The following is a 13,579-nucleotide window of genomic DNA, read 5'->3' on the forward strand; positions in this document are numbered from 1 at the left end:
ATTTATTGATAAATATTTGTTCAACTATTTGTTTTACATCAGATACTTTCATTTTTGTTTGCTCACTTTTGTTTATTAGGTGTTTGATCTCAATGAACTTTGTATTTGTATCTGGCAAAGTGCATTGATTGCAGAACCATTTTAAATTCATGCTTTCTGAGTTTATTTGTATCTCGTTTCGCTTTATGTTAGGTTAGGTTAGGTTAGGTTAAAGTGGCTGCCTCCGCTGTCCGAGCGGAGTCGCGTAGGCCGTTGTGGCCCGTCGTGCTACCACGCGGGCCCCTATTTCCTGTTACCCTACTTTCGAAGAAGAAGAAAGTTTAGACCGCAGTGAGGCTAAACCAGCGCGTTTGCCTAATAAAACGCAAGATTCAAGCTCCGCAAGGCACCCAAAAGAGTGTCTGTGGAGGCATTGGTACCTGGTTTTTGACAGTGCGGGACAGTGGCACAGATAGTGCTCAACGCTTTCTATCTCCTCGTCCCTACAGCTGCGGCAGAAGTCATTTGTCTGCAGGCCCATATATGCACCGTGAGTGCCCATGAGACAGTGGCCTGTAAGAAGGCCCACTAGTGGGCTTATTTTTATTTATTTATTTATTTATTATTTAAAGTCGACGACAAACTATGGTCGACTGCATAATATAAAAGATATATAAATATACAACTCAAATATACAACTCTGGCTCTGTGATAATATAGAGATACGGTTTAACAATATCACCGATCGCGATCTCTTTTCATCCAGCTTAGGCCAGATTTGCTTGGATATACTACATGTAGGTTCCTTGGCCCATCTGGCGCGTGCCTGATCCGTGAAAAGAAATCGCAGGTAGTATTTGCAAGTGTTTAGAGGAGGGCTGGCCCAACCAGCGGAGGTTATTGTTTGCAGGTTGGTGCCTGCCCTAGCTAGCTCATCCGCGGCGCAGTTTCCTGAGATGTCACAGTGGCCAGGAACCCATATTATGCTTAGGTTGCAATTTTCAGCTAGTTTGTTGAGGGTTTCTCTGCACTTCAATGCCACTAGTGACGAGGTGTTACTGCATTGCAGGGATTTTATGGCAGCTTGGCTGTCAGAGAAAATTGAAATAGAATTGGTCACCTGCAGGTTAGCAAGATACAGGGCTGCTTCCCGGATAGCTATGAGTTCGGGTAAGCGAAAGCTCTCGCTTAGATTGAGCTTCTCCGAGAATATTCCGCTGCCGACTCTGTTGCTTAGTTTAGAGCCAACTGTAAAAAACGGAGATTTCGTGTGATCCCGGCTCCGCGCCGTTTTCCCACTCGTTCCTATCTGGGATTCTTGTGGAAAATTTGTTGTCCCAGCAATGGGTCGATGTTGTATGGTCCAATTTCAAGAAGGTTTCGGGGACTTGCTTCAGGATCCGGTTGTGACCAAACCTGCAGTCCCTCCATGGTTCGATAGCTTTGAGCCTTGCCGCGTTGCAGGAGGCACAGTATCTACCATATAGATCAGTTGGGAGAGTGAATAATATGGTTTCAAGAGCTTTGGTGGGAGTGGAGGGAAGGGCACCGCTGGTGAGCATTGTCGCCATCCTCTGCACTCTCGTTACTTTTCTCTTGTTAGATTCGATATCGAGTGCCGTCCACCATACGGTGACGGCGTAGAAGAGTATGGGTCTCACCACTGCCATATAGATCCAATGGACTATGCGTGGCTGGAGACCCCACCTTTTTCCGATTGCCGACTTACAAGCGTAGAGAGCCATTGTGGCTTTCCTGGATCGTTCCTCCACATTTCGCTTCCAGTCAAGCTTCCTGTCTAGAATAACTCCGAGATATTTAACATCGGTAGAGAGTTTGATTTCCCGCCCGTTTAGGGCCGGGAGGGTAAATTCCGGTATAATGCGTTTGCGGGTAAAAAGCACCATTTCAGTTTTTTCACTGCTGATGCTGAGTCCGCATTCCATAGACCAAGTGTTTGTTAGATTAATAGCATTTTGCAAGAGTTCGCCAAGCACCGGGAGGTGTTTGCCGGTAACTGTCAAGGCAATGTCGTCGGCATATGCAATGACTTGGCATCCGGTGGGCTGTAGTATAGATAACGGAGCGTAACCCGTCAGGTTCCATAGTAGAGGAGAAAGAACGCCCCCCTGGGGGTTCCTCTGTTGGTATACCTTATTAACGATGAGCTGCCCAGCTTAGAGATAATGATTCTCTTGTTTAGAAGGAGCTCGACGAATTTCACAAAAGGCTCTTCCACCCCTAGTGAACGTAGATATTTTGTGACCGCTGCTGGGAGAACGTTGTTGAAGGCTCCTTCTATGTCGAGAAAGATACCCAGCGTAAATTCTTTAAAGGCAAGACCCTTCTCTATCTTAGTAGTTATAGCATGTAGAGCTGTCTCTACGGATTTGCCCTTAGAGTAGGCGTGTTGGTTGTTGGAGATTAGTGCCTTATTTGCCGATCGTCTAATATAGGCGTCCAGCAATCGTTCTAGAACTTTTTTGAGGAAGGAGGTCAGACTTATTGGTCTGAAATCCTTTGGACTGTTGCCCGATATCCTGCCTCCTTTGGGTATGAAGACTACCTTTGCCTTGGTCCATTCCGTGGGGATATAGACCAGGTTGAGGCAAGTCTTGTAGATTTTAGCTAGCAGCGGGCTTATAAGACGGCTTGCAGGTTGCAATTCAGCTGGAAATATTCCATCCGTTCCCGGAGATTTGAAGGGTTTAAAGGACTTGATTGCCCAGGTAACTCTTCGGTAACTCTAGGTAACTTTTCGCTTACAATGTGGTCCAGGGGTCGAAACGGCCCTGGGTTATATTGCGTGTTTAAGAGCCTTCAGCCTGGAAAGTGAGTGCTGATCAGGGTTTCCAGAATTTCCGTACTAGAAGTGGCCCATTCTCCGCTCGTTGTGCGAATGCAGCTTGGAGGTATGGGGTTTTTGGAGAGGACCTTTCGTAGGCGATTGGCCTCTGAGACTTCTTCGATGTCATTGGTGAAGTTCTTCCAGGAGTCCCTTTTGGCCTTCTGAATTAACTTCTTAAAAGATTTTAAGGCGTCCTTATAATGGGACCAGATTCCAATGCGCTTAGCCTCGTTAAAGAGTTTTCTGCTGTTTTTCCTCTGCTCGGAGATTTCTTGGTTCCACCAATAGGGTTTCTTTTTACCCCTTACCTTAATCTCCGGGCAGGCTACTGTGAAGGCAGCGTTACAAGATTTGGTGATAACATCTACTGCTTCTTCTATTTTTGACGATAAGTCTAGCTCACCGAGAGAAGCAAATGTTGTGTCTAAAGGAGGCGCTTCATCAGTTGTTAGCGGTAGGCTCGGCCTACCGTGAGAAGCGTTCTTTAGGAGAGTAGAGAATAGGACTTTTTTATAAAGGTTCCAGTCCGTACGTCTCCTATTCCTGTAAGCCACCCTAGGCGGTGTACGCAAGAGCGGAGTGAAAACGATATACATATGATCAGAGTAGGAATTTTCGTTGGAAACTCCAATTTTTGACAAGGTCAGAGAATGCCCCAGAAACTAGAGTAACATCTAGAACCTCCTTCCTGTTTGAGGTGATGAAAGTTGGTTTGTCTCCAGAGTTGCATATACTTAGATTGTTACTTATAATAGAATTGTTAATATCGGTAGAGCCCCAAGCGGTGTGATGTGCATTGGCATCGGCCCTAATTATTATCGGGAACCCTTTACTGGGGGGCTCCCGTACCGCTTTGCAGAGCCGGTCCTACACAGAAGTAGGGCGATTGTGCGAAAGATAGGCGGACATCAGCCAGATTGTTTGACCCTGTAGCTCGAGGCTTATACAGGTAAAGTCCTCGTCGCTAAAAAGAGATAGTAAAATATGTTACTAGATTTGATGCAAAAACTATAGCCACACCCACCAGAGCATGCTATCATTTGATCTATCTGCAGCAATTTCGCTGTACACTCTTTACATTCTGTTGGCATTATTGATGTATATTGTTTGCGAAGTTGTCACAAACAAATACATTAATTATATTAGTACGTTATCTTATACTACTTCTATATATGTAACTACTAATAATTTATATCAAATCTAGTTATAATATCGTGGTGGCAGCACTGCCAATATTCTTCTTCCCTTCGTATGCCACCCACCATCCTTCTTCTGTCACTCACCAATGCACTTATGATGCTGAACAGGCGCAAAAATTAAGCACTACGTCACATACAGAAGAAGCAAAGTGAATAACAAAACAAACAAAAAAGAAAATCAGCAGTGCGAATGCCGTACAACAACAGAGCAGTCAGGCAGGTTTTTGTTTTGCCTATTTAAGTGCAGGCAACTTGCAGGAACACTTGCTTGTTTATATTTATTTACCTTCGCTTCGCAGCGGCTGAGACGTTGACTCCTGATTCCACTGGAACAGGAAAGCAAAGCAGGATTATGATGTTACTCCCACGGTGCTTGTTGTCCACTTGTTTTTAGATTTAGTTGATGTCCAGTAAGATGTTGTGAGTATTTAAGCGTTTTTTACGCGTTTATATCGTACGCAATACACGTTAAACAATAAAAAAATGCGGAGCTAAAATATTCACAACTTTACCGCCTTTTTACTCTTCTTCCCTTGTCAGCTGTCGCTGAAGTGTACTATGATATTTCAGTAGCTATGACAAAATCACAGGTACACGGATATTTGCCCACTCTAATAACTTCTTTTTTGTTTTTTTCTTGGAAGGCACTGGTAACTACGACAAATTAGTGAGCATACAAATTTTCCGCTCCATTCACTCAACGTTTTTATCGATTGGTTCTTGACAGTTGGCTCAACGTCAGCACAATTTCGTTCACTCAGCTGATAACTGATTAGCTGAAATTCACCCATCGAAGCAAACTTTCGCCTCGTATTTCAATTAAAATTTCATACGAAAGCAGACCAAACACGAGAATAGTTCGTGAGAGACCGTTGTCGCTTGTATACATATGCATCATAGCTTATACTTACACATACATTTTTGTATGTAAACGAATAAACCAGGCTAGCTGCGCTTGGTTGCTTTATACGTACTCACACTCAAATTGCTGCGGATATATTAGAGTATCAAAAAAGTTACCCTGATGCCGATCTCTGCCACAGAGAAAATGTGTTGGTTATGAATGTGGATTTTTTTCTGATTTATTATTAGTATTTATGACCCAATGCCAAGGTGAGCACGTGTCGAGGGCTGAATAATATGAGGGTGTATAAAAATTTCATATCGCTAACGTTGCGCCTCAGGGTACCAGGGCGAACCCTGTTGTACTGAAGCCCTTATCCCTTTACAATGGACCTCTGGGGGGATGGACCGTTTTTGTCCTATACTCGTGGGAACAAAATGAACAATTAATTAAAGAAAAAAACTTTTGAAAATAAGCTTTTATTATTGGTTAATAAAATTAACTAAAAAGTAGATAAAATTAAAAAAAAAAAACTTTTTTAAAAATAAGCTTTTATTATTGGTTAATAAAATTAACTAAAAAGTAAAAAATAAAATTAAAGAAAAAAACTTTTTTAAAAATAAGCTTTTGTTGTTGGTTAATAAAATTAACTAAAAAGTAAAAAATAAATTGACTGTAAAGAAATATCACACTTTATAAGTTCATTGTAACCTCTAACGATAACGAAAAAATTCCATATTGTACATAATTATATATTTTTAACATTAAAACTTTACACCTAAATTACTAAATCTTACAGTTTATATCACAGTCCTAATGTTCTAATAAAAGCGTGTTAAATTTTGATGGTATAATTAAAAACATTTAGGACCTCCTTTTCTTGCTGTCACAATGTAACACGCTTTTATTAGAACAATTAGGACTGTGGTATAAACTGTAAGATTTAATAATTTAGGTGTAAAGTTTTAATGTTAAAAACATATAATTATGTACAATATGGAATTTTTTTGTCGCAGACGAAGAAGCCTAATTATCGTTAAAGGTTACAATGAACTTATAAAGTGTTATATTTCTTTACAGTCAATTTATTTTGTTTTTTTTTTTACTTATTTTTTGTTAACCAGAAATAAAAGCTTATTTTTAAAAAGTTTTTTTTTCCTTAATTTTATTTACTTTTTAGTTAATTTTATTATCCAATAATAAAAGCTTATTTTTACAAAAGTTTTTTTTTCTTTAATTTTATTTCTACATGTTTCCGAAATTTCGTCCACTTCGTTAACCTAGGGTTTCTAATAGACCTGGATTCGATTCGAAAGAGGGATTTAATTATCTAGCGCATGTGTTCAACCAGACCCTGTCCACCTTCGTCACCCTTGAAAAATGGAAAATGGCCACGGTGGTTCCGCTATTATAGCCTGGGAAACCAACAAACATAGGAGATTCTAATTCGTCCGATATCTCTCCTATCGCCAGTAGCCAAGATACTTGAAGCCATTCTGTTTCCCTATTTCACTGAAAATTTGCGTCTTGCCAATCATCAGCATGGCTTTCGAAAATTACATAGCCCTACCACCGCGCTAAACGCCATTAACACGCAGATAAATTGCAGATTAAACCGAAAACACCACCATATGACAGTAATCGTTGCACTAGACCTGTCAAAAGCTTTTGATACGGTCAACCTCGGCACGTTACTGCAACACCTGGAAGCGTCCTCCCTTCCTCGAAAGTCCCAAAAGGTGTACCGCAAATTATCGGTCTGGTCGGAAAGGAGTCACTGTCGTTTCCTACGCCGATGGCCCAGCCCCACATATCGATAAGCTTAATATAATAAAATAAAATTAGCGGCTATCTCCTTGATCTCTCCTATTTCTTCACCTCGCGAAACTGATATTGTCACCCACTATATTGAACATCTACGTCGATGGCATTACGCTACCGACTGTCTTACACCCAAAAATCTTGGGTGTGACGTTCGATCAGGATCTACATTTTGGAGAGCATGCAATGTTTTAGTCTGCTCTTCCGTTTTTTCTTTAATTCGGATGTCTATAATGTGTCATTGTTTTTTAATAATTGCCCTTTTAACGCTGTGTAATAGTTATTAAGCTGAGATGGGGACTCTTTTATTTTCCTGTAAATTCTCAAAAATTGGGAATTAAATTAAATATCAATTATATAATTAGACACATATGTGAATTGCAATGCCCTGTGTGTGTGGACAGAAGGTTGATAGAAATCAACCGAAAGTGCAGTGCGCTAGGTGTAATGATTTTTTCCACACGCAATGTGTTGGTATCCGACAGTCAGATGTCGAATTTCTGCAGAATTCCGAGCAACGTTTTTTTTTTTGCAAAATCTGCGCAACTCAGCGTCGCAACTCCCTACGCTCATCTCCCCCACCAACTGCTGGTGAGAAATCAACAAATTCTTTGAGTGGTAGTATCTGCAAATCGGCTTCTAATGCTCCGAACTCTCTAAATCCGAAGCCCGATGAGGCTATAAAGAAATGTGATAAATCGACTGATAATGTCAACAAACACCAATTCAGATTTGGCTTTTTTAACGTGATTTCATCTCTTCGCGCCGAGAATGCCAGTATGTATAGCTTGGTTAGTGCACTAAAAAAAGATAACAAAAAACAGGAGGTGGAAATTGAAAAAATGAATTTGGCGCTTCTCTCAGAGCAAATTATCTGAAATCTGATACCATTGCTGCTCTTAATAATGAAGTAAAAAGTCTGCTCTATTCACGTTGCCCTCGACAAACTTTTTAGTAACAACGTTATGCTCAAAGATAATATTGAAGCAGGGGCGGATACAGGTCTCCAGATGAGGGGGGCGATCATGGCCGAAAGCTCAAAATCCATTTTTGCCATGGAAGTCAGTAATATAAATTAATGATTAACTTCAGAACACCATTTTGACATAATTACAAATAAACGTATCGAATTTATCTTTAAGCACTCAAATTAGCTCAACTAACTGAAAGAATTCGAACAAAAAACAATCAAGAAATGATTTTATACAGCTCAAAGGTAGAAGCTAGTTCTTTCTGATTAGAGAGTTTCACTTGTGGCTTTAACTAAGTGGAGTTATTTTGAATCTATATCTATTGCAGCAATCAAAAAAGGAAAAAAAAAGAGATAAATAATTTGACTTCAGACCCCATTCTTGGAAACGAATGAACTTTTGTTTACAACGAATGAACTTTTGTTTACAATTGAATGAACAGACAGCTGATTTCGAGCCCCATTCCTGGAAACGAATTGAGAGAGAATAAAAGTTTCGTATCAGGTCATCAGTGGCTCTGATATTGCATAAATGAAACGACATATTAGGTGTGTTCCGGAACTTTTATAAAAAAAAAATGAAGTTGGTTGGTGATATGAAGAATTTTTGTTTACAATTGAATGAACATACAGCTGATTTCGAGCCCCATTCCTGGAAACGAATTGAGAGAGAATACAAGTTTCGTATCAGGTCATCAGTGGCTCTGAAATTTGCATAAATGAAACGACATATTAGGTGTGTTCCGGAACTTTTATAAAAAAAAATGAAGTTGGTTGGTGATATGAAGAATTTTTTTATGTTTTGCAAGGTCACCATGTTTCAACTATTTTATTCACAAACCATGGCATATCTGCGGCAATAAGCGGAAAAAGCAAAACTCACTTATTTATTATTTACCTTTTTTCGCTAGACAAGCAGACAAAAGAAGATAAGAAATATTTCATTCAATCTCAATTTTACGGAAATCTAAAAAATGCATTTCAATTTCTGGCAAATTAAGCACGCCCAATATTTATTCAGGTAGGTCTGGGGAGGGGGGGGGGGGCGATGGGGCGATCCCCCTGTATCCGCCATTGTATTGAAGGCAATTGCTCTTCTTTATTGAATTCTATACATCATGCTCCATCCCCTTCGCCTTCTATTACTATTGGCGAATTTCCTATTGTAAGTGCTGCTGCTTGCGTTACAACTACACCATGTGCTGTGACATCTCCGTCAATAGTTGTTTCTTCCGATGCTGCTCTCTCACCTGTTTCAACGAACGTTTCTGCTGTTAAGTCAACTGCTAGTGCCTGCACTGATACTAATTGACAATGGGCGTGGGCGTGGCACCGCCCAATTTGGAAAGAAGGTAATTTGAAAGTTTTGCAAACCGTAATTTGGCAGTCGTTGAAGATATCATGATGAAATTTGGCAAGAGCGTTACTCCTATTCCTATAAGTGTGCTAAATAAAAATTAGCAAAATCGGTTGACGAACACGCCCATTTTTAAAAAAAAAATGTTTGAAAGTCAAATTATAACAAAAAATTGAATATCTTTACAGGTTATAAGTAAATTATGTCAACTTTCAACTCCAGTAATGATAAGGTGCAACAAAATACAAAAATAAAAGAAAATTTCAAAAATTTAAAAGAAGGTAATTTGAAAGTTTTGCAAACCGTAATTTGGCAGTCGTTGAAGATATCATGATGAAATTTGGTAAGAGCGTTACTCCTATTACTATATATGTGCTAAATAAAAATTAGCAAAATCGGATGAAGAACACGCCCACTTAAAAAAAAATTTTAAAGTCAAATTTTAACAAAAAATTGAATATCTTTACAGTATATATATTATGTCAACATTCAACTCTATTAATGATATGGTGCAACAAAATACAAAAATAAAAGAAAATTTCAAAATGGGTGTGGCTCCGCCCTTTTTCATTTAATTTGTCTAGAGTACTTTTAATGCCATAAGTCGAACAAAAATTAACCAATCCTTGTGAAATTTGGTAGGGGAATAGATTCTATGACAACAACTGTTTTCTGTTAAAATGGGCGAAATCTGTTGGAGCCACGCCCAGTTTTTATACACGGTCGGCCCTTAACACGATAACTTGAGCAAAAATCGATATATATTTACAAAACTTAGTTCACGTACTTATCTGAACTCACTTTATCTTGGTATAAAAAATGGCCGAAATCCGACTATGACCACGCCCACTTTTTCGATATCGAAAATTACGAAAAATGAAAAAAATGCTATAAGTCTATACCAAATATGAAAAAAGGGATAAAACATTGTAATTGGATTGGTTTATTGACGCAAAATATAACTTTAGAAAAAACTTTGTAAAATGGGTGTGAGTAAATGGGTGTAAGTAGAATAAAATGAAAAAGTTTTGCAGGACGAAGTCAAAAGCCCTTAGAATCTTGGCAGGAATACTGTTCGTGGTATTACATATATAAAGAGATTAGCGGAACCCGACAGATGATGTTCTGGGTCACCCTGGTCCACATTTTGGTCGATATCTCGAAAACGCCTTCACATATACAACTAAGGGCCACTCCGTTTTAAAACCCTCATTAATACCTTTAATTTGATACCGATATCGTACAAAAAAATTCTAGAGTCACCCCTGGTCCACCTTTATGGCGAAATCTCGAAAAGGCGTCCACTTATAGAACTAAGGTGCACTCCCATTTAAAATACTCATTAACACCTTTCATTTGATTCCCATATCGTACAAGCACATTCTAGAGTCACCTCTGGTCCACCTTTATGGCGATATCTCGAAAAGCCGTCCACCTATAGAACCTATAAAATACTCATTAACACCTTTCATGCGATTCCCATGTCGTACAAACACATTCTAGAGTCACCCCTGGTCCACCCTTTATGGCGATATCTTGAAAAGGCATCGACCTATAGAACTAAGGCCCGCTACCTTTTAAAATACTATTAACGCCTTCCATTTGATTCCCATATCATACAAGCACATTCTAGAGCCACCCCTGGCCCACCTTTATGGCGATATCTCGAAAAGGCGTCCACTTATAGAACTAAGGCCCACTCCCATTTAAAATACTCATTAACACCTTTCGTTTAATACCCATATCGTGCAAACACATTCTAGAGTCACCCCTGGTCCACCCTTATGGTGATATCTCGAAAAGGCGTCCACCTATAGAACTAAGGCCCACTCCCATTAAAAATACTCATTAACACCTTTCATTTGATACCCATATCGTACAAACAAATTCTAGAGTCACCCCTGGTCCACCTTTATGGCAATATCTCGAAAAGGCGTCCACCTATAGAACTAAGGCCCATTCCTTTTAAAAATACCCATTAACACCTTTCATTTGATACCCATATCGTACAAACATATTCTAGAGTCACCCCTGGTCCACCTTTATGGCCATATCTGAAAAGGCGTCGACCTATAGAACTAAGGCCCACTACCTTTTAAAATACTAATTAACGCCTTTCATTTGCTTCCCATATCATAAAAGCACATTGTAGAGTCACCCCTGGTCCACCTTTATGGCTATATCCCGAAATGGCGTCCACCTATAGAACTATGGCCCACTCCCTTTTAAAATACTCTTTAATACCTTCCATTTGATACCCATGTCATACAAACACATTCCAGGGTTCCGCTAGGTTCATTTTCCGATATGGTGATTTTCCCTTATTTTGTCTCCAAAGCTCTCAGCTGAGTATGTACTGTTCGGTTACACCCGAACTTAGCCTTCATTACTTGTTTTCAATCAATCAGGACACTTCCCTTAATTTTGGAGCTCTTTGCCTTTCTTCTGAGGATATAAGTAAAGCCATTGATACACTTAAATCCTTCTCTCAAACAGATGTCGACGGGTTTTCACCCGTCTTTCTAAAAAAGTTGTCCGGCTTTGATTAATCCATTGAGACTGCTCTGCTACAACAACAACCACAACTGAGGCACAGAAGAACATTTGACCACTAAACTTTTCAAACAAGGAGACGAAACAGTGTACCTTTTACGCAAACTTTTAAATATAAAGAAGCTTTTGGCATTGACAAATGTGGTTGCACCTGGATCCGCTATACCTTAATTACACTTCACTTCAAACGCTTCTGAGGTTTTATACGGACGTCTCTTTGTCATTTTCTGCTCTAATATTATTTATTACAATATGGTTCAAAGAAGTCGTTGTTGTTGTTTTTGTAGCGGGAAATTCCTGGCATAAAGGTCCGACGCCTGTTTGTGGAGCTCACTGAGGACCTGCTTGTGTTTTTTTTCCTTCACACGGCTGAGTTATCAGGTGCCGTGTTTCATCATAATGCTTACGAAGATTACTCCTTACGCCCCTGGGCGGTGTTGGCTCATCAATCAGATGTCTGTTGGGATGCCCAGGCTTCTGGGTATTCAACAGGAACTGTTTGGTTAGCATCTCATTTCTCTCCCTGATGGGGAGTATTCTCGCCTCATTATGTAGATAGTGTTCTGAAGACATAAGAAGACAGGCCGTGGCGGTTCTGAGAGCGGTATTTTGGCAGGCCTGTAGCTTCTTTCAGTGTGTAGTTTTTAGGCTTGTCGACCATATAGGGGACGCATAGCATGCAATCGGCTGGCCAATTCCTTTGTAAGTGGTAATGAGCGTTTCTATTCTTTTTCCCGAAGTACTGCCGGAAACGAGATTTGAGGATTTTATTACGGCTCTGGATTTTCGGTACAATTCCGGCTGAATGCTCACCAAAATGATCCTGATCAAACGTCACACCCAAGATTTTGGGGTGTGGGCCAGTCGGCAGGGTAGTGCCATCGACGTGGATGTTCAAAATGGTCGACATTTGGGACGTCCATGTTGTAAATAAGGTCGCGGAGGATTTAGTCGGTGATAATGCCAGGTTTCGCGAGGCGAGAAAACTGGAGAGATCAGGGATGCAGCCGTTTGTTCTGTTGCAAAGCTCATCGATCTGTGGGCCTGGGGCTGTGGCCATTATTTGGCAGTCATCGGCGTAGGGAACGGTAGTAACTCCTTCTGGTAACGAAGGTAGCTTAGATATGTAGAAATTAAAGTGGGGATAGGACACCACCCTGTGGCACCCCTTGTTTAATTCTTCTTGGTTTTGATGTTTCGTTTCTAAATTGCACCGATGCCTGCCGACCACCCAGATAATTTGCGGTCCACTTTTTAAGAGATGGGGAAAGGGTAGACCCTTCCAGGTCTTGCAGTAACGTGCCATGGTTGACCGTATCAAAAGCTTTTGATAGGTCTATCGCAACGAGAACTGTTCTATGGTGGGGGTTTTGATTTAAACCGTAATTTATCTGGGTGCTAATGGCATTTAGCGTGGTGGTGGTGCTATGGAGTTTTCTGAAGCCATGCTGATGGCAGGCTAGCTGCAAATTTGCTTTGAAGTAGGGGAGCAGAATGGCTTCAAGCGCCTTGGCTACTGTCTATAGGAGAGATATCGGGCGATATGACTCTCCTACGTTAGCTGGTTTTCCAGGCTTTAGTAGCAGGACCACCTTGACATTCTCCGTTTTTCGGGAATGACGAAGGTAGAAAGAGACAGGTTGAAGACATGCGCTAATAAATATTTGAAACCCTCTTTCCCTAGGCTTTTAAGCATCGGCATGGCTATGCCATCTGGGCCCACTGCTTTGGATGGTTTAGCATGACCGATGGCATCCTCAACCTCTTTGGCGGTGATGGTAAGTGGAGACGCGCTGAATTTATGTTTATGTGCGTGTCTGTTGGCACTCCGTCTATCTTTGTGCACCGTAGAATGCATTATATATTGTCGCATTTTTTCGCATCCGACAGCACTTTATCGCCAAAGGCGATGGAAATTTTGCCATTGTGCTAAGGCAGATTCGATAGGGGCTTTATGGTGGACCAAAGCTTACCTACACCGGCAGAGAGGTTACAACCGCTTAGGTGC

The 13,579-nt window shown here is 40.5% G+C and overlaps 1 protein-coding gene across 8 annotated transcripts in view; it reads left to right on the forward strand.

The window, feature by feature from the left end:
• The window catches only part of unc-5, a 259,848-nt gene that overhangs the window by 57,390 nt on the left and 188,879 nt on the right, over positions 1-13,579 (forward strand). The window contains exon 1 of one of the 8 annotated variants that reach the window (XM_067773167.1): positions 9,249-9,361. The exons of the other annotated variants lie outside the window; for them this stretch is intronic. The gene's annotated coding sequence lies outside the window, so the exon portion shown is untranslated. Of the gene's footprint in view, positions 1-9,248; positions 9,362-13,579 lie in introns of those variants that run through there. 8 annotated transcript variants of the gene reach the window in all.

Source organism: Eurosta solidaginis, chromosome 3 (assembly GCF_040869045.1).
Source record: "Eurosta solidaginis isolate ZX-2024a chromosome 3, ASM4086904v1, whole genome shotgun sequence".
Lineage (NCBI taxonomy): Eukaryota > Metazoa > Arthropoda > Insecta > Diptera > Tephritidae > Eurosta > Eurosta solidaginis.